At 42.2% G+C, this 27,672-nt stretch overlaps 1 long non-coding RNA gene across 2 annotated transcripts in view; it reads left to right on the top strand.

Annotated features, from left to right (window-relative positions):
• LOC137379189 (uncharacterized) overlaps window positions 1–27,672 on the top strand; it is a 107,785-nt gene that overhangs the window by 16,554 nt on the left and 63,559 nt on the right. The window lies entirely within an intron of this gene.

A 27,672-nucleotide genomic window follows, 5' to 3' on the forward strand; every position in this document is an offset into this window, starting at 1 on the left:
TGGCATAAGTGCTGTCCTTTCCCCCGGCCTGGCCGGGGTTCAGCCCATGCTGATCCTGCCGATGATACCCTCTAAAGTTCATGCAGTGCCAGTATCTGAGCAGGTGGCTGTGAGTGCCAAATCAAGTGATGGTGCTTCTTCCTCAGAAGTGTGCTCATGTGTTGTCAGGCTGCACTGGCTGGCCAGGCAGCAGGTCTTGGATATCCTAAAGCATAAATGCAGAAGGGGAGAGTTGGGGTGAGGGAAGGGCGGGTAGGTGGAATGCAAGAGGTGCATGGTCACACCATCTACAGCATGTACATCATAGCAGATTGGGGGATGAGAGTGAAGTGGGATTTGAGAAAGTGCATAAGGCAGGAGCGCAGCCTCATCCTAGATAGTTTTTGCGATGGCATCAATGATTCCACCCTAATACTTCACAGAATCATCTCCTCCATTGCTGCTCCTTCCAGTTCTGTGCCACCTGGTCTGGCAAGAAAGGGAAGAGTGCCAGTGAGGGTGCTGCAATGTACCTGGGTGATGTGCCTGTCATAGCTGAAAGTTTGTGGAAGCTGCAAGATGTGGGCATGTGGCTTGAGGTTGTAAGCATGTGAGGGCGAGGTGGAAATTATGAATGTTAAGCATGAGTTCTAATTGCTTGAGATCATTGCTGGGTGAGTGATACAGGTTTGGTGCATTGAGCAGTGTGTGAGGTTGGTGGTGTAGTGGGTTGGTGTTGGCATTTGAAGATGCATTCACTGACCTTGACAACTTTTGTGAGGTCATTGAACTTTTTCTGGCACTGTAGCCAGGTCCTCGGGGTCAGATTCCTTGCATTGGCCTCCATGGCTACCTGCTCCCATTCCCTTTGAATTGTATGTCTGGAGAGTCTCCTGGCTACTTGTGGAAAGGTGAGCTCCCTCCTCCTTTCCACTTCAATCACTAAGGTCTCTATTACTGCATCAGAGAACCTGGGAGTCCTTTTTCTTTTCTGCTGCTCCATTTCAAAGCTTTTTTCCTGCTCATAAAGTCACTTGCAACAACTGCTGCAGACAGAATGTACCTCACCTTTAAGAAATAAAACCAGAAAGTACTGGAAATACTCAGCAGGGCTGGTCGCATCTGTGGAGAGAGAAACAGAGTTAACAGCTCAGGTCTGTGACCTTTCCTCCCCTTTAAGAAATGCAGGCCAGCTTTAACTTGTGCTGGCCTTGCATGAACCTGGGTCTCCTGTTGAGTGTCCGGTGCATTTAGTGCTGGGCTACACAGTCCAAACATAGAGTTCAGCAGGCAGCATGAAGTTTGTGTCCTGCTTGCATCACTTCCATTGGGCATGGGATAATCGCACATCACAATCCCTCTGCCTGCTAACAGGCTTTATCCATGGACTTGATGCCAAACACATCCAACCAAGACATAGCAGTAATTAATAAAGCCAATAGGATGTTCAGTTACGTAGTCAAAACAATCGAATATAAATCAGAGGAGGTAGTGATTAAATCTTATAATGCGCTTGTCAGACTGCACTTTGAATGCTGCCAGTTCTGACTGCCCAGAAACAAAAGAGATCTTCAAGCCTTAGCAGCCATGCAGACAAGAGCTATGAGTCTGGTGCACAGTGTCAGCAGTCTGAGATATTTATAAAGACTGGAACCATTTGAGCTTTTCAGCCCTGAAAGGAGATGGGAGAGAAACTGAAGTGAGAGATGGAAGCTGGGGAGGGTGGTGCCTGAAGCAGAGGCTTGACTTGGTTGGCAAATGTTAGGTGAGGAAAGCAGCAGAGACAGCTGAACAATTGACCTCTGTCTTGGTGATAGGAATTCATGGGCACCTTAGACATGTTGTTAGAGATGAGGGTATGGGGAAAAGAGTCTAAGGAAATAATTGGTAGTGGAGAAAAGACGTCAGAGCTTCAGGTTGATGTTAGAGTAGCAAGAAGTTTTGGCAGAGGATAGTGAAGCCTAGTAGAGCTTGATGTGAGCGAGTCAAATCTGATAATGGTCTAAGCTAGTTGTGCACCAGATAGGCTCAGGTCTGTACTCCTTGGACTTGATAGAGCAAAGGTGAGAAATACTAGGGGAAATAACCAAGATGGGAGATTATGAAGCTTTACCTGAAGAGCATTAAAGTGACTTATTGAGCAACTAGGCAACCGCAAACTAGCCAAATTCTAGGCGGTTGGGATTTTAAAAATTGAAATTCGAAGCAATTTTTAACCCACAGAGTTGAGAATATTTGAAATGCACCTGATTAAAGCAGCTTAATACCACGTAATCTTTGAGAAAGAGCTGGGCAAATATCTGGTTAGGATCAAGACTGAGGCTATAAGGAATAAGTATAGATAAGCAGATCGAATGCTGTATGGAACATTATTGTTTCTGAACTGCTGGGACCTTAGAAATGTTAAGTTCAAATAGATATTCTGAAGCTGTTTTTGATTTACCTTTGGGAGGACAGAGATAACATTGTAGAACCTTTCCTCAGGAGATGAAATAGCTTGGGGAGAGTCTATGACAGTTAATTGTTCAAAATGTCATTCTTTGAGTTTTAACAAACAGAGATCCTACGTACCCATGTACACTTATTGTCTTCGACTGGACAAAAACATAGATGTTTTCTACCTTAAAATCCAACTTGGTTGCTGTTACTGAATAACATAGCTTTTCTGGCCAGAATGACACTGCTAAGGCAATAGTCACAGAACATTTAAAGGAACTTAAACAGCATAATTAACTAAGAGAGGGGGAATGAATTGTTAACTTGCAGCCTCATCCTGGACTCGCCTTACCATGGACTGGTGTTAGATTATTGTAAGGATTTTCGTTCACGCTTTCAGACAAATTGCAATCACCATGGCTTCAAACAATGCCCCCTTTGTACAGCGAGATTTTTTTTATATCATCTTTAATGAAAAATTGAGGCAAGGGTTGAGTCATAAGGTTGTAAACCCATTATTGCTGAGAGAAATTCCATGTAGCTGGTATCAAATAAATACTAATTGATATTCTAGATTAAACTGTTGAGTTTATACAATCAGAACAAATTTTGAATTATATTCACTTTTGCTATAGATTATGGAAGTGCATATAATTTTTCAGAACAATTAGTTTTTATATACTTTTTAAAAGAAATTGATAGTGCTTCAAAACATTATTAAGGTCAGTTTTTAATAGATGATTTCTTTGAATATTTCTACATGGCTTTTCAGTCAATGCCCTCTAATCCTATTATAATTAAAGCATGAGTTTATTGAGGCATGGATTTATTCTTCCAGCAGCTCCATAAAACAAAGTTGTCAAACAGAAAAAAATACTCTTGGAAAGATAGACTTTGTGATGTTTTAATAATTGCTCCATTACACTTAAGATGCTTCTAGTGTACGATGTACCATGGTGGGGCATGTTATACTGCCAATAGCAGTTGGATTATGTACGTGTTTGCTTTTCTTCTTCCTCAATTCTGTAGATCGAGAAAAATGTTTAATGTTAATGTTCTATATACTCTGATATACAGTAACTTTTACTTTAAAAAGATATGTTTCATCGCATTGAAATCTCAGAGTCCAGTGCACAATTTCTCATATTGTTAGTAATCAAACGCAACCATCAGAATAGTTCCATTGTTACCATTCCGGTCAGAAACAATGACAGGGCCATTATTCAAACTTTCAGTAAACAAGGGGTAATCCATCTCAGCCTATCAGTGGATTTGTTCGGATGTTTATACAGCCAGGATTTGCATGCTGCACTAAACAAGAATAAATGTGAGTGGCAGAGGTGCAAGGTTCTGCTCCACAACAAGCTTACACTTTTACAACAGGCAAATTTGAAGTGTTTACATGGTTGCAGTGAACAGCCAGACAAACCTGAATCAAATCAAACTGCCCGTCAACAGACATAGGTCATTCAGCCCTCAATACTGAAGGTTATTTGCAGCTTTTGGAACAATTCTAGTCTTTCTTCTTATATAATGTAAAGTGATTTGCAGAACATTTTTAACAATTAATGTACAAAATAGAACAGCTAGCAGGTATAGAAGCATGGAGGCTTGGGTACTGGAAAACTGAGTGGGAGCAGAGGGTTTTGACTTGGAATGGCAGCAGTGAAGAAAACCTGCAGGAACAGTCCCACCCTGCAGAGATGCAGCTGCAACCATCAGTCCTTGATAGAAGCATTGACAGTGGCCATGAAGCAAACAATAGGCCAGAGTGCTCCAGTGTCACAACTAGAAGAGGAAACAGGACAGCAAGAGTCAGCCGAAGGGAATCAAAAAGTTGATGGGGGGATATGCAAATAATCTGTGTACAATTGTATTCCTCAGAGACATACATTATTGGTAAAGATCTCTTCATGTATTAAATGAGCATGATATGTAAACAGATGCAAAATTTGACAAGGCCCAAAAATGGGCACAGGGATCGAAGTTTACGATTAATCCTTGCCTGTTCCTTCTGGTCCAGGCAGCACACAAACTTCCTGCTGCCTGTTCTTTACCATGATTGCAGCAAGCAGCTAGTGCTAGCCACGCTGCTCAGTGACTGCACGCATGAGCAGAGGGTGCAAAGTTGCGAGAGACTAGCACCACTTGGAGCTAGCCTGCACGAGTTAAAGTCAGTATCCAGCTCTTAAAGGGAAGGTTCATTTTAGCTGGAACAGGTATTTGAAGTGTCTGGGGAAGAATATCCAAGGGGGAAGAACAGGGCAACAGGGAGGAGAGCATGCTCCAAGGTTCGCCGACACCATGTGGGGACCTTGGTATAGGAGGTGGACAGGAGAGAGTCACAGAGTCATATATGGCACAGTAGGAGGTCATTCAGCCCATTGAGCTCAAGCCGGCGCTCCATGGAGCTATCCAGTCAGTCCCTCTCCCCAGTTCGATCACCGTAGCTCTGCAAATTTATTTCCTTCAAGTGACCATCCAATTTCCTTTTGAAATCATTGATTGTCTCTGCTTCCAGCACCTTCATGGGCCGTGAGTTCCAGGTCATTACCATCCACTGCACCTAAAAAAGTTCTTCCTCACATTCCCCCTGCACCTCTTGCCTAGAACCTTCAATCTGTGTCCCCTAGTGCTTGTATCATGAGTTAATGGGAACAGTTTTTCCTTGTTTAACTTATCTAAGCCTGTCAATCTTGTACACCTCTAGTAAATCTCCCCTCAATCTCCTTTGTTCTAAGGAGAACAACCCTAGCTTCTCCAACTTAACCTTGTAACTAAAATCCCCCATCCCTGGAACCATTCTGGCAAATCTCCTCTGCACACTCTCAAGGACCTTCACAGCCTCGCACATATCTATATTAAACTCCATCTGCCACCTTTCTGCCCATTCTGCTAGCCTATCTATGTCCTGTTGCAGGTAATTCATATCATCCTCACTGTTTGCCACACCTCCGAGTTTGGCGTCATCGGCAAATTTTGAGATTATATTCTATATTCCAAAATCCAATTCATTTATATATAGCAAAAAAAAGCACTGGTCCCAGCACATAGGTGCTCTATCCACAGGGGACTAGGAGGTCCTCCAGACAGACACCGCAAATGCACTGGGAGCAGATAGCCATCACAGTCAGTGTGCCCAAAGGACTTGGATGCAGTGCTGCAAGAGTGGTCAAGGTCGGTGAACACAGCTTCAAATGCCATATCCTTCCAAGTGAACCATAAACCCACACACAGTTCCAATCACCACCTCCCCTTCACTCACTTATCAACAATCTCTATCAACAATGACTCACACCTCACAATCATAGGTTCACCTCACGCTCACAGTTAGTTATGTTGTAAGCCTCACACCCACATCTCACAGCTTACACACTGCCAGCTATTCAACCATGACAAGCACATCACCCAAACCAATTGCACTGCACTCACTGAATCATATCTCTCTCTCCCTTGCAGGATAAGGTGATGCACAATTGCAGGCAGCAGCACATAACTGGTGGGGGACAGGCACAGATGCATGTCCTCACCCTGACAGAGGAGACAATGCTCGCCATCATTGAAGTGGCCATGACTGAGTCCGTAGCCAATGGCAGGGTCAGAAGGATTGAAGACAATGGTATGTTCATACCTAATCCTCCTTCTCACATCCCACTTTCCCCTCGTCCCACAGTCTCTTCTGATTTACAAGCTGCAGATGGTGTAAATATGTACCTTTTGCTTTCCCCTCCTCCCCTCACCACACCCTTACACTTGTGCCTTTCTCCTTTCAAGAACTGTCACCTTCCCAAGCACTGATGCAGGAAGAGGAAGAGGAGGTCTCATACTCACAGCCACCAGCTCAGATACTGACACCGTAGGTACTCTAGAGGGGAGCTTAGAGGTGGGATCTGCACATGTTGAGTCACCAGGCATGAGGGTAGCACAGGTGTCAGCTCAGCAGAGGCTGAGATCGCACAAGAGTTCTGTTGGAGAGGACTCAGATGAGGACTTTGATGATGTGGTGTACAGGAAAAGGCTGATGGGTATGCACACTGAACTGCTTGGTATATTGGCAGGCCTGCAAGAAAGCCAGTGATCACTGTAAAGCAGCATGGTGGAGTCTGGCACCAACCTTGCACAGGCCTTTGCCAGAGCCTGGGGCTCGTCCTTTCCAATGCGGAAGTGGTGACCAACTCCATTAACCCTCTTGTGGACAAAACCATGATGCAGAATTTGATGGCCGATATCTCAGCTTCCATTGCAGCCCAAGCAGAACCAAGAAGTGTCTGTGTGTTGCAGTGTCAGCTCGGACTGAGGTCATGCAAGCTTAGCTTGTTGCCATGCAAAGGCAACTTGCTGCCACATATGCTCTGAGTGCTGCCATCATGGCTACGGGTACTAGTATTCTAAGGTCCTCTCACACCAGTCAGCAATCCTCCAACACATTGCTAGGATTATGAAGGCGCAACCCCAGGTGAGTGACAGGCGTTCTGTGCAGTATGAATCTTCTACCATCTGTCAGGATGATAGCATTCCTCCTCCCACTACTGCAACGCCACCAGTGCCCTTGCTGTTGTCTGTCAGCAAGCCAGCAGAGACTTGCAGCCACCCATGTCAAAGTGGCGTGGTCCTTAAGCTGGGCATTCTAGGGCCAGAGCTACTCAAGGGTAGCCTGAAAGGTCATCTACAGTTCCCCCAGTGAAAGTTAAAAGCCTTTCACCAGCCATGCTGCAGCCCCGGGGTAGCACTGCATAGGAGCATTACGGCAGACAAAGACAGGACACTGCTGCAGGAGTTCGTCAGGGTAATGTCCTAGGCCCAACCATCTTCAGCTGCTTCATCAATGACCTTCCCTCCATCATCAGATCAGAAGTGGGGATGTTCGCTGATGATTGGACAATGTTCAGTACCATTCGTAACTGCTCAGATACTGAAGCAGTTTGTGTCCATATGCAGCAAGACTTGGACAACACTGATAAGTGGCAAGTAACATTTGCACCACACAAGTGCCAGGCAATGACCATCTCAAACAAGAGAGAATCTAACCATCTCCCCTTGAATTTAACTGCAATACCATCGCTAAATCCTACACTATCAACATCCTGGAGGTTAACATTGACCAAAAACTGAACTGGAGCAGCCACAGAAGTACTGTGGCTACGAGAGCAGGTCAGAGACTGGGAATTCTGCAGCAAGTAACCCACCTCCTGACTCCTCAAAGCCTGTCCACCTTCTAAGAGGCACAAGTCCAATTGTGATGGAATACTCTCCAGTTTCCTGGATGAGTGCGATTCCAACAATACTTAGGAAGTTCAACACCATCCAGGACAAAGCAGCCCACTTGATCGGTATACCATCCACCACCTTAAACATTCACTCCCTCCACCATCACCACACAGTGGCAGCAGTGTGTACCATCTACAATTGCACTGTAACAACTCACCAAGGCTCCTTTGTCAACACCTTCCAAATCCTTGACCTCTTCCAACTACAGGGACAAGGGTAGCAGACGCATGGGCACATGACCATCTGCAAGTTCCCCTTCAAGCCACACACCGTCCTGACTTGGAACTATATCACTGTTCCTTTACTATTGCTGGATCAAAATCATAGAATTCCCTCCCTAACAGTTAGTGAGTGTGGAATTGGGGCTGCCTTCATAGCAGTCGGATGAGCCAATCATGGACAGCCCAGCCAGAAAGAGGTTCTGTTGTGTCACAAACATGTGATATGCTGAATGATGATTTTTTATTCCATCAGCTGGAAACCTGAATTAAAGTTTTTTTTAAAAGGAGAAAGGAGCACAAACAAATGTGAACTGCTAGCAGCTAAAATGGCCACCAAAATTTACATCAAAATTCCTTGCATTCCACTGCATTGACAGGGAGTCAAATACTCTAGCCAGTCCCCTCCAGAACAATGACTTGAGAAGTTTGGAGTGCCTCACCTGGCCCATCTCCATTAACAATACATTAAAGGCAATCTTGTTACATTAAACTGGAAATGGATCACTCAAAGGTAATCACTTTAACAATGGAACCCTGATGGAGAGAAGGGAAGTCCTAAACATGAACTAATTAAGTTGCAAGAGGAAATACTCATTGAGCCATCATGTGGCAGGCCCACCATCTGTGTGTTTTAAACTGGCTTTTATCTCTGCAGCAGACAGGCAACTGACACTGATCAGAAGAGACACAAGTGGGAGTCCCTCTCCCCAGTCCACCTGGCAAGTTTCGAACCCTGGCTGCTGGCCGTAACCACCTAAGGGTCACTGCAACAGACAGAGATCCCATGAAGGAACTCAACCACATCGCTGTTTTCCAGGAGGACTACTGAATCTGCCGGCCACATTTAAAAGCCGGAAGCCTCAGAACCACCGAGTTCAGCTGGAAGACAATCGAGTCACCAAACTCCACAGGCTGTTTACCCCTTTTTATTGCTCCTGACTCTAATCCGACCAATCTATCCTTCCCCACTCTGTAATCTATTTGTGTGCGTGTGTGACCCTTGAGTGTGTGTGTGTGTGTGTGAGAGAGAAAGTTGGAGCATAGTTTATTATTTTACTTAGATCGGTTTAGGTGCAATAAAGCTAACATCTTTCTTTGTTAAACTCAAGAAACCTGTCCATTTGGTTCTTTTATGTTCATAGCATGTAAATAGTAAAACACTCACTGAATTGGCAAGTACATTCACTTTTAAAAAGAAATAAACCCTGTTGCGGTCAGACAAGGAGAGGGAAAAGAGGGGAGCCCTTCGACCCCTCCTCACCTGATCGTAACAGTTGGTTTTCCCTTCCTCTTCCTCCTTCTCCTATTCCTTAGCTGCTCGCTGTTTACCTGGTGGCAAGGGCTGTTTCCTCATGAAGGCGAAGTTCCGAAGATTACTGCAGGCCACTACGAATCGTGACGCATGGACCAGAATTTTACATGGAGGCAGATGCCCTGCCCACCAGCTTAAAAGTTGGGAAGAGCCCGCCTTCCCTGGGCCTGGATTTTGCATGGCCCAGGTCCTTAATTGACCTAGGGCGGGACTTCCACCCTTCTGAGGCAGAGAGTCGTGCCTCCAGAAACTGCCAGCCAATCAGTGGGCTCTTCAGTCCCAGCAGCACCACTGGTAGCAGTGGGCACTGCTGGGACTGCACGCAGCATGAAGAGCAGCACGGATGCTAGCCCTGAAAAAGGTGAGTGGGGTTTTGGGCCTTGCCAGGAACAATCAGCTGGGCCCCAGCGAGGGGGGTGGGGTCAATCAGGAGGGCAGGGGAAGGTACTCTAGCGGGGGCAGCTTGTCCTGCTGAGGGGGGCCTTTGTGGTGCACAGGGTGCCCGATCAGGGTGCTCAGCCCATAAGGAGGCCGCCTAATTTTACTGGGTGGTCTCCTCAGCTGTCGGTGCTCGGCCGCCATTGGTATAATATCAGTGGCAGGAGGCCCTTAAGTGGCAATTAAGTGGCCACTAAAGGGCTCAATTGGCCTGGGACAGGCAGGCCATTTGCCACTTCCCCCATTGCTGGTAAAATGCAGTGGGGGTGGGTAGGTGACAGGAACAGCACTGCCTGCCTCCCACTCGATTATACACACCACCCACGCCTCCAGCCGGCTGCTGGGAAATTCTGGCCATGCTCTACAGTGTACTGCAGGGCTCCTCTAGAGCAGCCCAGGCAGTGGAAGTGTTGCTTAAGCACCCCAATGGTCTGCTCAATGACATGCTTACAGAGCACGTGCTAAGAACCTAGCCAAAATAATATGTGGTATGACCCACACCAGAATTGTCCACAGGGTCTGGATGCCATTTTTGTTTTACCCGAAATGGCCCCAGTGGCGCCAAAAATATGGGCCCTTCACAATCGAGTTTTGTGGCTAGTGAGTTCATTCTCAAGTTTGGTTCTGTGCACAAAGGTACAGCAGTCAAATGGGGGTGAGAAAACGGGAACGTTTTCACTCTTAGTATTGAAACAAAAAAGTGGTGACACGAAAGAAGACAAGATTTATTTCATCATTTCCAGCCTTTACTTCTAGTGCTGGCAGTAGCACTTTAAAAGGATCAACTGAAGAAGCTCAGTGACAGGTAGAAGTTCTGGAATCTCTGAACTGCTGTTGATCGCTGTTTCGAAGCAATGTCACAGAACATCGTACCTTTTCTCTGGACCACAGCACAACTAATTGCAGTTGGTTTGTATTTTTCTTTTGTATTTCAATTTGTATTTTTCTTTATAGTTTAGTTATCATCAAATAACTAGCAAACAATGAATTCTTCTGCAGATAATCCATTTTATGTTCAACACTATCCAGAGCCAATCAAAGCAATATTGCCAGATGAGGTCATTAAAGATTTGGTAAAACAAAACTATGCTGTTAAATTGTATATCAGACAGCCTGACACCAAATACAATTCAACATCACTCCCAGTATTGGTCAACCCACTTTCCAACACGAGCTTCATTAGGTGTCTGCCCAAATGGCACAGTGGCACAGTGGTTAGCACCGCAGCCTCACAGCTCCAGCGACCCATGTTCAGTTCTGGGTACTGCCTGTGCGGAGTTTGCAAGTTCTCCCTGTGACTGTGTGGGTTTCCACTGGGTGCTCCGGTTTCCTCCCACAGCCAAAGACTTGCAGGTTGATAGGTAAATTGGCCATTGTAAATTGCCCCTAGTGTAGTGTAGGTAGGTGGTAGGAGAATGATGGGGATGTGGTAGGGAATATGGGGTTAATGTAGGATTAGTATAATTGGGTGGTTGTTGGTCGGCACAGACTCGGTGAGCCGAAGGGCCTGTTTCAGTGCTGTATCTCTAAATAAAAATTTTTTTTAAATACAATTAAAAAATGTTGCACGGGCTGCTGCCTGATTCAGTGCCATTTCACCAATGGTCGGTTCACCCACTGCTGTTGTAAACATACTGGGAAAAAAACAGGATGGGACGATTTAATGAAAAACCTGAAACCTGTAAAGTATAATTTTGTCTATTCCTCAAAAGTGCTTCCCTGGTTCAATAAGATTTACATAAATCCAAAATGACAATGTCCAGGCTCTGTGAAGGAGCCCAATCTATACATCCGAGGTATTTTATTTTTAGCGGTCTGTGCAATATCTCCTTGTTCTCCCCACTATCCCCTTGGACACCAATCAAGATATAAATTTAGCACGAGAAGGGTTTTGGGTTTGAACTATCTGAATGTTGATGGAATTTATGTCTGAATTAATCTAAAAATGTAACCTTAGTTAGTCCATCATACTTCCTCAGATGTGATGATGTCATTCAGAAAGCTTCTACCACCCCACAGAAGTCAAAATGGCAGTACAGTTAATATAGGAAGAACAATTCAATTTTGGTTTGAACTGTGGTCTGATCCAGATTAAAGAGTCTATCACATATATCATGCAGGCCCCCACCTGCCAAGACTGAAGCACACATTATTTTGCCACATGAACATTAAAACTTAAAATTGTGGCTGGGAAGAAAAGAGGGTCTATCAGAAGGAATTGCCATGCCCCTGAGTGGAAAGACAATTTGCATGCTGGCAGACAGTGTTAGAACAAAAGACCCAGTCCCTGCTTCTCCAATACACAAAAGACCTGGTCTGGCCAGTTTAGTCACATGACTAAAACACATGGCTGTTTGAATTTGAACTTGCTCAGAGAAAGAAACTCAGAAAGCTGTTTGCTCCTGGACTGAGAACACCTCTCTCCTGCCTGCTCGCATCTCTTTCTCACGGAACAGAAGACCCATTGATGACATGTGAACTCAAAGAGAGAAAAGTCTCCTAAGTGAACAAGGTTTAAGAAGAATACTGGGCCCCAACGAAAAGTAAGAGCTGTCTACAATCAAAGACTCTATGGTGAGCTGGAAACACAGAAACAGTAATAAGAAACCCCCTTCAGAGACTGCCTCAAGCCTCTCACCTGCATGCTAGCGTGGGCACCTCGTATATCCATAGGCTTTAACTGAATTAGAGTTTAAGTAAGTTTAATAAATTTCACTTTTCTTCATTAAACCTGAGAAAACCTGGTTGTGCTAATTTCTTTGCCTTATAATTGGAAAGTGGTGAACAAGGATTCACCAAGGGGAACTCAAAATACAGTGTGTTTAAAAATTAAACCCTGTTACAGTAAGACCAGGTGAAGACAGTAAAAGACCCCTAAACACCTTTCACACCTGGTCGTAACACGTAATTTGAGGGTTCCAGTGTGCTCTGCCAGAAATGTCTTCTCTGAAAACTCTGTTCATTGCTGATATCAGCATTAGGACGAGCTTGTGTTGGAATGTGACCTTTTGCAATGACTTTGTTGGTAAGATGATAGGCAAGAATGGCTTTGGTCACTATGTGTAGTGAAATTGTAATTATGTTCTTATTGAATACATTTACAATGTTGCTGCAAACAGCAATCAGAGCAATTCTTTCCCCCCATTTCAAAATTTAAAATTACATCAGTAATACAGGTGACATTAAAATTACAAGACACTTTAGCGAAACAAACCTCTTCTTCAAAAAAGTCAGTAATTATTTCAAAATATTGCACATGCCATGTCCTAGAATGTTTAATTAGACCCATTTTGTGATGTGTACTTTCATTATGGTAGTTTAGATGTCCAAATGTTAGCCTGAAAAATATTTACCTTTTTTTATACTTCATTCAGCATATTGTGGTTTTGCTATGGTAGCAGTCTGCTTTAATTAATTTCTTCAGAAGCTTGTTCTGTTAATTATGCAATGAAATCATTATTTTGTTTAAGTGCGCCAAATATACGCTTAAGGGACAGGTTCTCATTCTTACCTTTCCAGCTGCTCATTTGTAAATAGTTTAAGTTAATAACTCCACATACCTGAAACTAGGTAGCTGAGTGGGCTAGGCCATTGACACTGTTCCAAAAGCAATACTTGTAGCAGAGTGAGACGATCAGTGTTAGTCTTTCCCTTCCCATGAAGTAGAACACTCTGCTAACCCAGGGTAACCATTCAAGTGTTGAGCTTGGAAAACCGACTAATCCCAAACCCAGTAATAGCAGAACGAAACATACTTCCCCTTGTTATATATTTTTTTTCAAATTCCATAAAGCTTTCTGTCTTTTGTCACAAGTTGGAAGCTTTATTAGGTTTTCTACATTGGTTTAGAATAGGGGAGTATTTCTACTTCATAAAATGTGTGAAAACAACAACATACAACAGCAATATTAAAAATGTTGCCATTTTGCTTTTATAGTGTCCTGTAAGAAAATCTGTATGGAGAAGGAAACCTGTAGTTTCTTATTCAATATGCAGATGTAAAAAAAAACATCTTAAAGTTTCTATTTCTGAACAGGAGACAGTGATGACCTTTGACCATCTATTGGTCTCTGATCATTTCACCACACATTGCTTGTGTTTTCAGCATGCAATTATATTTTGACACTTTCAATTGTTTTGGAAAAATGCCAGCATCTTTCTGATCACTGTGTATAACAATGTGATAGGGCACTGTTCAGTGAATTCTGGTGAAAAATTCAGCAAATTTGAATCATGGAATAAATAAGACAATGTAAAAAAAATGTACCCACTCTATAAAATTATATCAAAACCTTTCATATTTCCAAGAATTTGTTAGATTTTCTGTGATGGTAGATGGTTGGCAGGAGAGCAGGCTGCTATAATTGAGCTAGGAGACAGCTGGGAAAGAGCATTGCAATAGGGCTGTGTTTTGCAATGCTAATGGCCTGGGATTTGTCTGCAGCAATATAGTACAGAAATGCTTTTACAGGTTGTACTTTCTCCAAGCCAACTTTTACTTTCTTTACATGAGCAGCTGAAGTAACTCTGAAGTACTGTGACCAAAGTACAGAGGGCAGCCAGTGCAGGACATCTTGCACCACTAACGAAGGCATACATGGGCACGAATGAGATTCACACTGTGACGGAACATGAGATGAAGCCATTCGAACCTTCCATCTCCTGTTCATATCACTAAGTAACGCCAGAGGAAAAGAATACCTTTTAAATGCTTATACTGACCACAGTCTGGTGTAAAGCCAGTTATGGAGACATGAATCCTGTGGTGTGTTTTAATATCGGTTTTATGTTACTTTGGCAAGAATGACACCAGATTGAACCCAGATTCAATTTTATAACATAAATAAGGTAGACTCAGGTCCTTCTTGCCATTTGCACTGCAATCTGTGCAGCCTTTATCTTTAACATTAATTGAGCACACATTGGTCTGAGAGTAACTCATTTGAACTGCTGGTTGACACACCATCTGCAACAGTGAAATAAAATGCCAGAAATCCAGCATTAAACATTTTGAATAAAGGACCTTAAGAGATTATTTAAATAAAAACAAGTCACAACTACATCATCTTATGCCCTGCAGTGAAAAGAGTTTAAAATGAGATGTTTTCAAATAATTCAGATCCAGTTACCACTAATGGATTATAAGATTTATGCAGCAGGATTAAACCTGTGGTATATTTTAGGAAAATAGCTGTGTATTTTTCTGGTTCTGATGTCAGAATGTGCACCAGAATAAACTTGTAATTTTTGTCTACTGATGTCATTCATCCATCTTTTTAATTATAAGTACTGTCACTGTCTGCTCACCTGTGTAGTCTGCTCAGCCTGTATATTCTGCTTATTATGACAAACTATTCATACACTGCATATCAGTAAAACCATCACATTTCATCAAAATAAGCCAGCCAAAGGCTGCAAATGCACTGTGCTACACCCACAACCACCCAGGATTATTCAATATGTAATTATGTTCTTGTTATTAATTGCTATTGCCCTCACATACCAAACAGTCTATTTTTTCCAAAAAAATTTCATTTCATTTGTTAATTTTTCAGCAATATCGATGAATTTTTGGATTCTTCCAAAAATGAGCAATGACCTTTTGAATATACACTAAAGATCATTTACATATATAGTTTACAACACTTTAACACATCAGATGCTTGGAAATCTTGGCTGGTGTGATAAAAGACCTGGAAATATACCAGGCTACTCACATTTTAAATGATTAAAAACAAACTAATCAATCCTTAAGGAGTAAACACAAAAGGATTTTGCCAGTTTTTCTCTCTACTAAAATTTATTTCTAAAATTTTACCAAAGTACCAGATTAAAGGGTGATTTAATGGGGCTGTAAGTGGACCATCTTTTACTAAAGGTAAGGCTAAATATAATTCAGGAAATCAAGGCTTATAAACTGTAGCAGGGTCATGATTTAGAAGTGGATAGATTCTTAACTAAGCAGAGAAGCCTGTGTGTTCTGGGTCCCAGTGGAGTACAATCGATTAATCCCTCCTTATGACAAACATTAAGTGCAGCCAGTTGCGTTTACTCATGTTTTTTGCATCGTATTTTTCCGTGGGAGCTGTGAAGAGTGTGGCTGCTTCAGATACTTCTCCTCACCATGTCCTATCCTATCTGCAGGATATTGACAAGTCTGACAAGGCTTTGATTATCCAGTCAGCAGGAGTCTGAGGCTTGTCACTTACCGGGTGTGAGAAACTGGATTTTGGCTGATGAAACAATTGAAAGGAGATGGGGCTGAACATGGGGACTGGGGGGGTCATCAGGGACCTGACAATAAAGGATCTTCCCAAAGGACAGGCTGGGACACTACAAGCCTGGCCCAGTCTCCACTACCTACCTGATTAGAGACAAGCAGCAGGGAAATAGATTTGGCAGCGCAAAGCACAGACACTTACCTCAGTTTGATTGGTTAATGCAGTCTGAACATGTTTGTGCCATTTCTGATCTCTGGATATGGGACGCTTACTGCTCTTAATGAACATGCTTGTCAGGTAGGGTGAGGAGGAGCTTTAGTGGCACTTGGGAAAGTACTGCTTGAAGATGAATGATTGGTTAAGCTTCATGTGCATCTTTTTCAAGAGAGTCTGATGAGAAATGATGATAAAATTGATGTTAGTCCACAGAATAATGTTTCCCCAACCCTTCCCCAACCACATTTGTCCCTCCTTTATGCTTTTCTCCGTCTTCAGGGCCTGGAAAATAATGATGACATTGTGCAGAAAAATTGCTGCATTCTCCCATATTAGCCACGACTTCCCACTGTTCCATCTATCAGGCGACTGCTCAAGTTAACAGCAGAATAAACACTTGGTTAAGTGTTAATCTAGTTCACTTTAAAACTCGAAGATTAATCTGAACTTACTTAACCCGCAAAAAATATTTGAAACTGTTTAGGTGGTAGTTATTCAAAGACCAATTTTATTTAAAAGTATCAGCAGAAATTAAAACCAAGTAGGTTCATGAGATCTGAGCTACTGTTTATGGTCTGATGCTGGAATGAATGCTGAAATTCACATTTGATCAAAAGCAATCAATATCAAACTGCGATTGGTTAACAGTGTTGCAAAACCCCACTATATTCATTGAGAATGACAAATTGGAATCTTTCATTCTGTTTGAATTTTTTTTAAACAAAATCTAATTACAGGAATGAACTCTGAAGCATGTACTTATTCAAGGTTTTTACCACATCAGGAACTGCTTTACTTTTAGTCTTCATATTATGTTGAAACAATTATTGTCAAACTAGAGCTTCACTATATGCATGTCTTTTACATTTAGTTGCCATGTTTTAAGCACCACAACTGGAAGCACTTTGAAAAATTACTTTATTCTGGCTTAGAGGAAAGGGATGAATTTCTTACAATTTTTTTTGCTGATCAGCTGAGACCTTACACATGAGGACATGACTGAGGTGGTTGGAAGCTGTGCAATTCTCCTCCCTGCACCCTACCCTCAATAGTGGACGGCTGCTGGGGTTTTTGTCGACATGGGACATGCTGGCACCAGAGATTTGTCCCGAGTGGTACTTACAATTGCTGCCCCATGTTAATTAGGTTGCTTCCCACTGACTCTGCAAACTCCTGTGTGATCAGCGTAACTGCTGGGAATGTGCCCTGATGAATTTCAGGGCCTTACTGATACAAATGTATATATGTAAGTCTTAACAAAAAGGAAGCATGAACCATCAAAATTGTTAGAAGACTTGCCTCCTTCAAGTGAGCATCATGCAAATATCAAGTAACCAAAGAGAAATAGTTCAGTTTCTGGATTGAGATTAAGTGTGGCATAAAAATGTAACTTGGCTTTGAGACTCCAGATCACGACCAACAAAATGTATCAGAGCAGATGTAAAATTAGAGATGTTCGTCCAATGTGCCTTTATAGATTGTGTGACAGTTCCTCATGGCTATACTGAGCTGGCTTTAAATCATTGTAGAAATGTAATAATGACAGATTGTTATCATGGTTCATGCTTTGATAAATCACTTGGGAAAAATATCAGTTTGTTTTTTGTTTACAGAACTACAGATAAGCAGACATGCAATATGATTTTAGGGAGCAAAGCCTGTATAACAAAGGGATTAAAGTCTGGCTACCCGACCCGAACCCGACTAGACCCGACTCCATGCGTCGGGTTCGGGTCAGATCAAAATTTGTAATTTCGTCCAGCATTCGGGCTCAGTTCGGGTTGGACCGCACGGTGCTGCTTCCGGAAGTCACAGGATCAGGCTAACCCATGATTCCCCACAACTCCAGCTGCAGAATAGCCTGCTGCCGGAACGGATAAGGAGATTCGGGTCAGGTCGGGCACGAAAATAATTAAAGGACTCAGGCTCGGGTCGGGCCTGGGTCAGATTTTAATTTTATACCCAAGCCAGGCTTTAAAAGGGATCAGCTTATACATAAATAAGTTAGGCCTTTTGATTTTATTTTCAAATTATCCTGTTGGTTTTCAAAATAGTCAAACTCTATCCTTGGACAGTGCCAGTGTACACTCATACAGCTATTGAAAAACCTTGTTGGAATAAGGTTAGACAATTATACACATACTTGACATTTTGCACTTCAGAAAAGGAGCTGTCAGAGAAGACCATACAGCATCCATAGAACTTCACCTTTGTTTGCAGTAGTTTCAGCAGAGAAAATAAAAAAGTCTCTAATTGACTGTTAATTAATTCCCTCGGTGTTCTTATCAGCGCATCTTGGCAACAGGTGTTCTATTTTAGAGTTTTGCATTATTTAAGAAGTGAAACAATGCCATAATGAATGCTTTATTTCACAATGTCATGTCTATTAATAAAGATAGTTAAATATAAGGAGCAACTCCTTCACACCTGCCCTCACAAAATACTCAGTGGATTTTCAACTGTTTCTGACTGGTTTTGTGTCATGGTGCTCCCGAGTGATTCTTTCAGACAGAAATCCCATAAATCATTGCATTCAAAAATACACAGCTCTTTCAGGACAAGGTCAGACAGAAGAGATATGTTCCAGTTTCAAAGGAAAACAAAATTCAAGAACTTCCACCCATGAAGGCTTCTTGACAAGTGCATTTCAAGCCGTCCTGAAGCCTTGTCAGTGACCTCAGGATTGTGCTCTGATTGACAGCTAGCAGGTGGCAGATGAATGAAGTTGTCACAATGGCTGCTGATCAGCTCTGAGTGCATGTACAACGGCAGAGACAGGGCAGCTGCCCAAGGTGATCTCTTGTTTTACAAGCAAAGCATTCAGGGCACCCACTGATACTTATGTAACTGGTTTATTAATGGAGTAACAGCTTTGTCAGATGTGTTTAGAATCCTGTTGAAATAAAAACAGCGTCATTCTTTTTGAGTATTTGCGGCTCATTACAAGTGGACTGCAATCTATAAAGTATTCCTAAAAATCTTTTTGTTTCATCCTTCCTTCAACCATGCTTTTTATTTAAATTAGTAAATGCCCTGATTTTTCAGCATAAAAGATTACGCTGTGCAGAGAAATACAGCACATGTAAAAATGATTCAGCGTTCCTAATCAGCAGATTCTCACTTCAGTTGTAAATGACTAAAATAAAATAATTGATCATGAGAAATGGGTCTCCGAATTTTTCCCTAAAGGGATGGAATGTAAAGAGTGAAGGACCTGTAAAGAATTATAGTACATTAACAGTCAAGTGTCCAGTAAATTATCAACAGTGCTTCATTTAAATAATTGTTTAACTGTCATTCTGAACAAAATAGCAAAATAATTTACAAGAAGTGATCAATAAGGTTATATCAGATGCTGTTCTTGATTTCAGCAACACTACATGCTGTGCATTATGGTTAAGGAAATATTATGTAAGAATAAGAGGTGATCTCTGATCAATTAATTTCCCAATAACTAAATATTGATCATGTTCAATTATTTCATAAATCTAATTGTTGCACTGCTCTTTCATTTTTATATACTAACAAACTATTTTGATTAACTCTTTAAACCAGATGCGAAATACATTATTTTTCTTGACATTCTTTTTCATTGACGAAGCATCAAAATCCAATTGTAATAGCATAAATTGCAAAATGTACAAAGCATTTACATTGCTTTTCATAAAAGAACCTCAAATACCATCCTAATACCAGCTGTTCTCGTTATCGTAACATGTTCGTGTCATTGATCGTGGCTAATCTTTTGCAATACAAGAATATCGGGCATTGCTGAGTGCACGATGCCTGATTTTTTTTCTTTCACAATAAAATTTGTAGTGTTATTGAAATTAATAGGTAGGTGGGAGATCGAGCTATTAGCAAAACTTGCAGTGCAGATATTTGTACAGATAATGCTAATACCATCACAACCTCTTGAATGTCTCAGTGCCTTGTGACTACCCCTTAGTGGGCTTTGATTGCACGTGTAATGGAACGAGCTTCCGATTTCCTAATGCAATCAATGGAAGTGGAAGTCACCAATGAGAGCTCGTATGCATGAACAAACGTTGCAATCTGCTGTCTGTCTGTGAAATGTCCAAAAGGACATTATGTTTTATATGTTTATAATGACATCGCACAATGTTCTCCACACCCAAAAATAGTGCACCTGGTTTAAGCAGTGTAACGAATTACATGTAGAGACAAATAGTTTTATGTCTGAACGCAGTTATTGATAATGAAATGTTATTATTTGGAAATGTCCAATTTATTGCCAAATGGTTGTGAAGATAATTCTATTTACAAAAGTCCAGAAAACCTCAGGGTGAATTTGTTGGCTAATGTGTATTGTTCATGCGGCCGATACACTAACTGTATGTCAGGGTAGTTGACGATGAACAGTCACACGATAACATGAACAGTAACTTCCAGACTATAAAAGGTAAATGCTGCAAGACCCAACGCGATTGCCAGAACTTTGCATTCAGCCAACACGCATGAGAAATTGTGGTTTTGCGGCCCAGGAGCTGACTGTATACAAGGTCCAGGACCCGGGAGAATTCACCCAATAGTTTCAGCTGCATTTCAGGTCACTTTAAGCAATAATTCTTACAATCCTTACGAACTGCTAGCATTGGAATCCAAGATTAATTAAGTGTAAAATACTATGTATTTAGATAGCAGTCAGTGGTCAATATTTTTGCAGCCACATGTATCATAGCAAATTTGCACAGATTTATTTTCTTTAGACATATTTCTGAACGTATAAGCTTCACCTTCATTTAAAAAAATGCATTTATAGTTCTCGTCTATTTACCAGCCTCATTAGGAAGGAGATCTCGATTTTCTTGACTTTCCAAATGAATTGCCAGATTCAAAGAGAGAAAATGGAACATAAATTTAACACTAATGAAAATGTCAATTAGAAGTGCAGTCCATCACTGGTACAGCTGAGATCTTCAAATCTGCTTTAATCCCTAGCACCTTTATCATGTTACCTAACCAGTAATATTTGGATGTTACCACTCAAACGTCAATGCTGTATTGATCCTTAGTGATGTGATGTTGATTGAACCATTAGCTCCTCTAGTCAGCTTGCTCTCCTATTGTAGACAAAACTTCCCTGTTCTGAGTTTAATTGTGAGGATGGGACTATTAAAAACACATAGCAATTTGAAAAATAGCATTGTAGAATGAACATATTGTAAGTCATTTTGGGAATTCTCAGGAAAATATTAAAAATATATATTTTGGCAAAAAGATCAGTTTTCATCTAAAGTATGGGGAAAAGAGTATGTCTTTTGTGCCTAACATTGACTCTATACCAGACATATTAAACTGCTAAAGATTGTGTGATATGTTGCCTTTCAATGTCTTACATATTATGAACAATAGCTAAAATGTGCTGGCTTTGTGTAAGGAACACACAATGTTATTGGTATTCACTTTGTGAAGGGCGCCTACTGTGATCTTCGGTCACAACATGATAAATATCAACCAATATATTGCTTTGTGGCTACCAGATGTTGGCTGCTATCTTGATGCTTTAAAATGCATTACAATGGGGAAAAGGTCACACTTTCTGGTGTCAGCTGTACAAAGTGTGTATACAAAATAATACAGGGCCTGATTTTATATCATTCGCACTGGGACTAAACTACATTCTCAGACATATAGTGGTGCATTTTACAGCAGAGCAACTATTTTTGCAGTATTGTAAATATTTCTTGTACCAGTTCTAGAAAAAAAATATGCTTAGACAACTTAAAGGGGTGGCATACCAATAAATTCTGGGCAGTTCACCATAATCAGCACAAGTAGAGGTATTTTATGCACATTTAGCTTTCGTAACTGTCGGTGACTGTGCTAATAAAGCGATGAATCCCCCACAAAGAAAAAGACGGTAACCTCTGCCTAAAAAGGAGCACGAGTCCTTGAAGCAGCCCACACAATTTTTCCATTAAACCATTCATTATTTCAGAGTGATATAATGAGGTTGGGCCCATAGATTAGCAATGCAGTAGGCTGCCACTCCTTTCCTTTGGAACTGGAAACTTCCTGTTGTTATTTCATCTAAATATTCAAATGGTTTCGTGAAAAGTGTGATACTAAAGTTTAAAATATAAAAAAATGAAATTCAGCCATTTCATTGCCAAAATCAGTTCCAAATCATGGAAACGGTGATCTTAGCACTTAACATTTTAAAACCTATTGGCGCTCACTCAAATTAATTTCTGTAACTTGGCAACTGTATATTTGAAGTCCCTAATGGCGCCCATCACTAGGCCTCAGCCAGGCTGCTACATATATTACCTCTGGAGTCTTCTGATGGTTTACTGTTAAAGATCCAAGATATTAGTATTTTTACTCATTCTTACATGTGTGCATAACAACCCAGAATCCTCTAGCTTAATTACTTAATTGCTTTATCCTGATTTAAATTGTGGGTTAAGTCTAGGTTTCTTTAAGTGATTTGGTGAAATCAGCTAATTTGTTTGTGGGCAGCTGAAGCTGAATTCTTAATTCTCATCTGACTTAAAGTTGTGTGTTTTTATGTTGCTTTCTGTAATTCTGCCATGGAATATTTTGGAAAATAGATCCTTGTGACAATATGCAATTCACAAATGGTATTAGCCTGGTTCGAACCAGCATTAGGCCAGTTATCATCAGCTGATGTTCCTCAAAGAATTCAGCTTCAGAGTTCCAACAACTCAACAACTATCCAAAAACTGTCTCAACTGGGCTAGTATTGTAATTTTCTGTCAATCTTTATGCTAAGATGGACTGAAAATAAAGGTACTGAATTGGGAGAAGGCCGATTTTAAGATGATAAAACAGGATCTAGCCAAAGTGGACTGGGAGCAGCTACTTGTAGGAAAGCCGACATCAGATCAGTGGGAGTCATTCAAAGAGGAAATAGTGAGAGTTCAGAGCCAACGGTATTTTACGCTGGGCGGACGGGAGCCAGACTCCGATGTAAATGTTGGTGCCGATCCCACTCCCGCCCAGCCTGGGGATCCGTTCCATATTTTACGGATCCCCAGGCTTTAATTGGTCTGAGGCGGGACTTCCAGCCACTTGAGGGAGGAGGTCCCGCCTCAGTGGGCAGCGCTTAGTCTCAGCAGTGCCACCGGGAGCGGTGGCCACTGCTGGGACTGCAGCCCAGCTGACCGAGGAGGAGACCAAGGAGCTGGGACTGAAGGTAAGTTTGGGTTGCCTCACGGGGAATCCGTCGTGCCCTGGTGAGGCTAGGGTGGTCATTTGGGGAGGGGAGGGCATCTTGGATCCCGGGGTTGGGTTGGGATGCAGTGGCAGCCCTCAATCGGGCACCCTGTGGCCGATTGCCAGCTCCCCCCCCCCCCCCGGGGTACGGAAAGGCCTGTAGCTATAGCTGGGCGGCCTTTCACGTCCCCGGTACACCCGCTTGCCATGGGGAAAATACCCATGGAGGCGGGTGAGGGCCCTTAAGTGGCCACATAAGGGTCTTGATTAGCCTCGGGTGGGCCGCTTCTCACCCCCCGCCACCCCGCCAGACCTCCGTAAACTTGGTCGGAGGCGGAATAGGGGCGGTGAGGCCTCCCGAAGCCTGCTGCTCAATTTTACGCCGCCCCCACGCCACCATTCAACACGCTGGGGCGGCGTAAAATTCCAGCCAACATGTACCCATTAAGGTGAAGGGTCGGACTAACAGGTCCAGGGAACCATGGATTTCAAGGGATATAGAGGATTGGATCAGTAAAAAAAAGGAGGCTTATGGCAGATTCAGAGTGCTGAAAACAGTGGAGGCCCTAGAGGAGTATAGAAAGTGTAGGGAGGTACTTCAAAAAGTAATTAGGAGAGCGAAGAGGGGACATGAAAAAACACTGGTGGGCAAGATAAAGGAAAATCCCCAGGCATTTTATAAGTATATTAAGGGTGAGAGGATAACCAGGGAAAGAGTAGGGCCCAGTAGGGACCAAAGTGGCAATCTGTGTGTGGAGTCGGAGGACATAGATGAGGTTTTAAATGATTACTTTTCATCTGTGTTCACTATGGGGAAGGACAATGTAGGTGTAGAGATCAGGGAGGGGGTTTGTGATATACTTGAACATATTAGCATTGAAAGGGAGGTAGTATTAGCTGTTTTAGCAGGCTTAAAAGTGGATAATTCCCCAGGCCCAGATGAGATGTATCCCAGGCTGTTATGTGAGGTAAGGGAGGAGATTGCAGGGGCTCTGATACAAATTTTCAAATCCTCTCTGGCCACAGGAGAGGTACCAGAGGATTGGAGGACAGCGAATTTGGTACCATTATTTAAGAAGGGTAGCAGGGATAAACCAGGTAATTACAGGCTGGTGAGTCTAACATCAGTGGTTGGGAAACTATTGGAAACAATTCTGAGGGACAGGATTAATCTCCACTTGGAGAGGCAAGGATTAATCAGGGATAGTCAGCATGGCTTTGTCAAGGGGAGATCGTGTATGACTAACTTGATTGAATTTTTTGAGGCGGTGATGAAATGTGTAGATGAGGGTAAAGCATTTGATGTAGTCTATATGGACTTCAGTAAGGCTTTTGATAAGGTCCTGCATGGGAGATTAGTTAAGAAGGTAAGAACCCATGGGATCCAAGGCAATTTGGCAAATTGGATCCAAAATTGGCTTAGTGACAGGAGGCAGAGGGTGATGGTCGAGGGTTGTTTTTGCGAGTGGAAGCCTGTGACCAATGGTGTACCACAGGGATCGGTGATGGGACCCTTGCTGTTCGTAGTGCACACTAATGATTTAGATGTGAATATAGGAGGTATGATCAGTAAGTTCGCAGTTGAGACGAAAATTGGTGGTGTCATAAATAGTGAGGAGGAAAGCCTTAGATTACAGGACGATGTAGATGGCCTGATAAGATGGACGGAGCAGTGGCAAATGGAATTTTAATCCTGGAAGTGTGAGGTGATGCATTTTGGGAGGACCAACAAGGCAAAGGAATATACAATGGATGGTGGGACCCTAGGAAGTACAGAGGGTCAGACGGACCTTGGTGTACTTGTCCATAGATCACTGAAGGCAGCAGCACAGGTAGATAAGGTGGTTAAGAAAGCATATGGGATATTTGCCTTTATTAGCCAAGGCATAGAATATAAGAGCAGGGATTATGATGGAGCTGTATAACATGGTAGTTAGGCCACAACTGGAGTACTGTGTACAGTTCTGGTCACCACACTATAGGAAGGATGTGATTGCACTGGAGAGGGTGCAGAGGAGATTCTCCAGGATGCTGCCTGGGCTGGCGCATTTCAGCTATGAAGAGAGACTGAAAAGGCGACGGTTGTTTTCCTTAGATCAGAGAAGGCTGAGGGGGGACCTTATTGAGGTATACAAAATTATGAGGGGTATTGATAGGTTAGATAGGAAGAAACTTTTTCCCTTAGCGGAGGGGTCAATAAACAGGGGACATAGATTTAAGGTAAGGTGCAGGAGGTTTAGAGTGGATTTGAGGAAACATTTTTTCACTCAGAGGGTGTTTGGAATCTGGAACACACTGCCTGAAGAGGTGGTAGAGGCAGAAACCCTCACAACATTTAAGAAGTATTTAGATGAGCACTTGAAACGCCACAGCATACAAGGCTACGGACCAGGTGCTGAAAAATGGGATTAGAATAGATAGGTGCTTGATGGCCAGCACAGACTCGATGGGCCGAAGGGCCTGTTTCTGTGCTGTATAACTCTATGACTCTATAATATCATATAAGTAAAACAACATATGAAATATATCTTAAAACATAATAAACTACTTTTAACAAACTACAGAAATAATTGCACTCATCAATCTGATTTTGTTGCTCACCTGGTCTACATTTAGCTGTGTGAAGGTGTACTCTGTTACAATCAAGTCAGTCAAGTGAGGAAGGGTCAAAGGGCTTCCCTCTTTTCCCTCTCCTTGTTTGACCACAACCGGTTTAATTCTTTCTTAAAGTGGATGTACTGGCCAATTCAGTGAGTGTTTGATTCCTTACTTGCTATGATCATAACAAGAACCAACTGGACAGTTTTCTTGAGTTTAACAAATCAAGAGGTTAACTTTATTGTACCTAAACCAACTAATAAAAATAATAAACTATGTGCCAACTTTCACTCACACACACACTCTCGAGGTTTACACAAACACAAATAGATTACAGAGTGGGGAAAGGTAGATTGATTGAGTTAGAGTCCATAGAAAAAAGGGGCATGCAGTCTGTGGAGTTTGGTGATTCGGCTGGCTTCTAGCTGAATTCAGTGGTCCTGAGGCTCTTAGTTTGAAGAGGTAGGTGACTGGTTTGGTAGGTCTCTTGGAGACAGCGAACATACGAACATACAAATTAGGAACAGAAGTAGGCCATTCGGCTCCTTGATCCTGCTCCGCCATTCAATAAGATCATGGCTGATCTGTTTGTGTTTCGATTTTCACACTCCCATCTACCTCGATAACCCTTGATTCCCTTACCTAACAAGAATCTGTCGATCTCCGCTTTAAAAATATTCACTGACCCCGCCTCCACCACCTTCTGAGGCAGAATTCCAAAGTCGCACAACCCTCGGAGAGAAAAAAATGCTCCTCATCTCTGTTCTAAAAGGGCGACCCCTAATTTTAAAACAGTGCCCCCTAGTTCTGGACTTACTCACAAGAGGAAACATCCTCTCCACTTCCACCTTGTCTAGACTGTTCAGGATCTTATAAACTTCAATTAAGTCTTTCCTCACTCTTCTAAACTCCAGTGAAAACAAGCCCAGTCTGTCCAACCTTTCGTCATATGACAACCCGTTCATTCCAGGTATCAATCTAGTAAACCTCTGAACCGCCTCCAATGCATTTACATCCTTTCCTAAATAAAGAGACCAAAACTGCACACTGTATTCGAGATGTGATCTCACCAATGCCCTGTATAACTGAAGCATAACATCCTCACTTTTATTTTCAATTCCTCTCATAATAAAGGATAGCATTCCATTAGCCTTCTTTATTACCTGCTGTACCTGCATACTAACTTTTTGTGACTCTTGCACTAGAACACCCAGATCCCTCTGCACTTTAGAATTTTGCAGTCATTCTCCATTTAAGTAATATCCTGTTTTTTATTCTTCATGCTGAAGTGAACAACTTCACATTTTCCCATATTATACTCCATCTGCCAGATTTTTGCCCACTCACTCAACTCATTTATATTGGTCTGCAAGCTCCTTATGTCCTCTTCACAACATACTTTCCTACCTATCTTTGTGTCATCTGCAAATTTAGCTACCATGCCATTGTTCCCGTCATCTAAGTGATTGATATAAATTGTAAAAAGTTGAGGCCCCAGCACAGACCCCTTTCAGGACTCCACTCGTCATATCCTGCCAATAAGAAAAGGACCCATTTATGCAGACTCTCTGTTTTCTCCCAGATAGCCAATCTTCTATCCATGCTAATATGTTACCCACTACACTATGAGCTCCTACTTTGCACAATAACCTTTTATTTGGCACCTTGGCAAATGTCTTCTGGAAATCCAAGTACAGTATGTCAATGGGTTCCTCCAACTGGGATTCTGATTGTAGCCAGAGTATGCAAAGATGGTCAGTAAACGGGCAGAATTCAAAGC

The sequence above is a fragment of the Heterodontus francisci genome, chromosome 17 (genome assembly GCF_036365525.1).
Source record: "Heterodontus francisci isolate sHetFra1 chromosome 17, sHetFra1.hap1, whole genome shotgun sequence".
NCBI lineage: Eukaryota > Metazoa > Chordata > Chondrichthyes > Heterodontiformes > Heterodontidae > Heterodontus > Heterodontus francisci.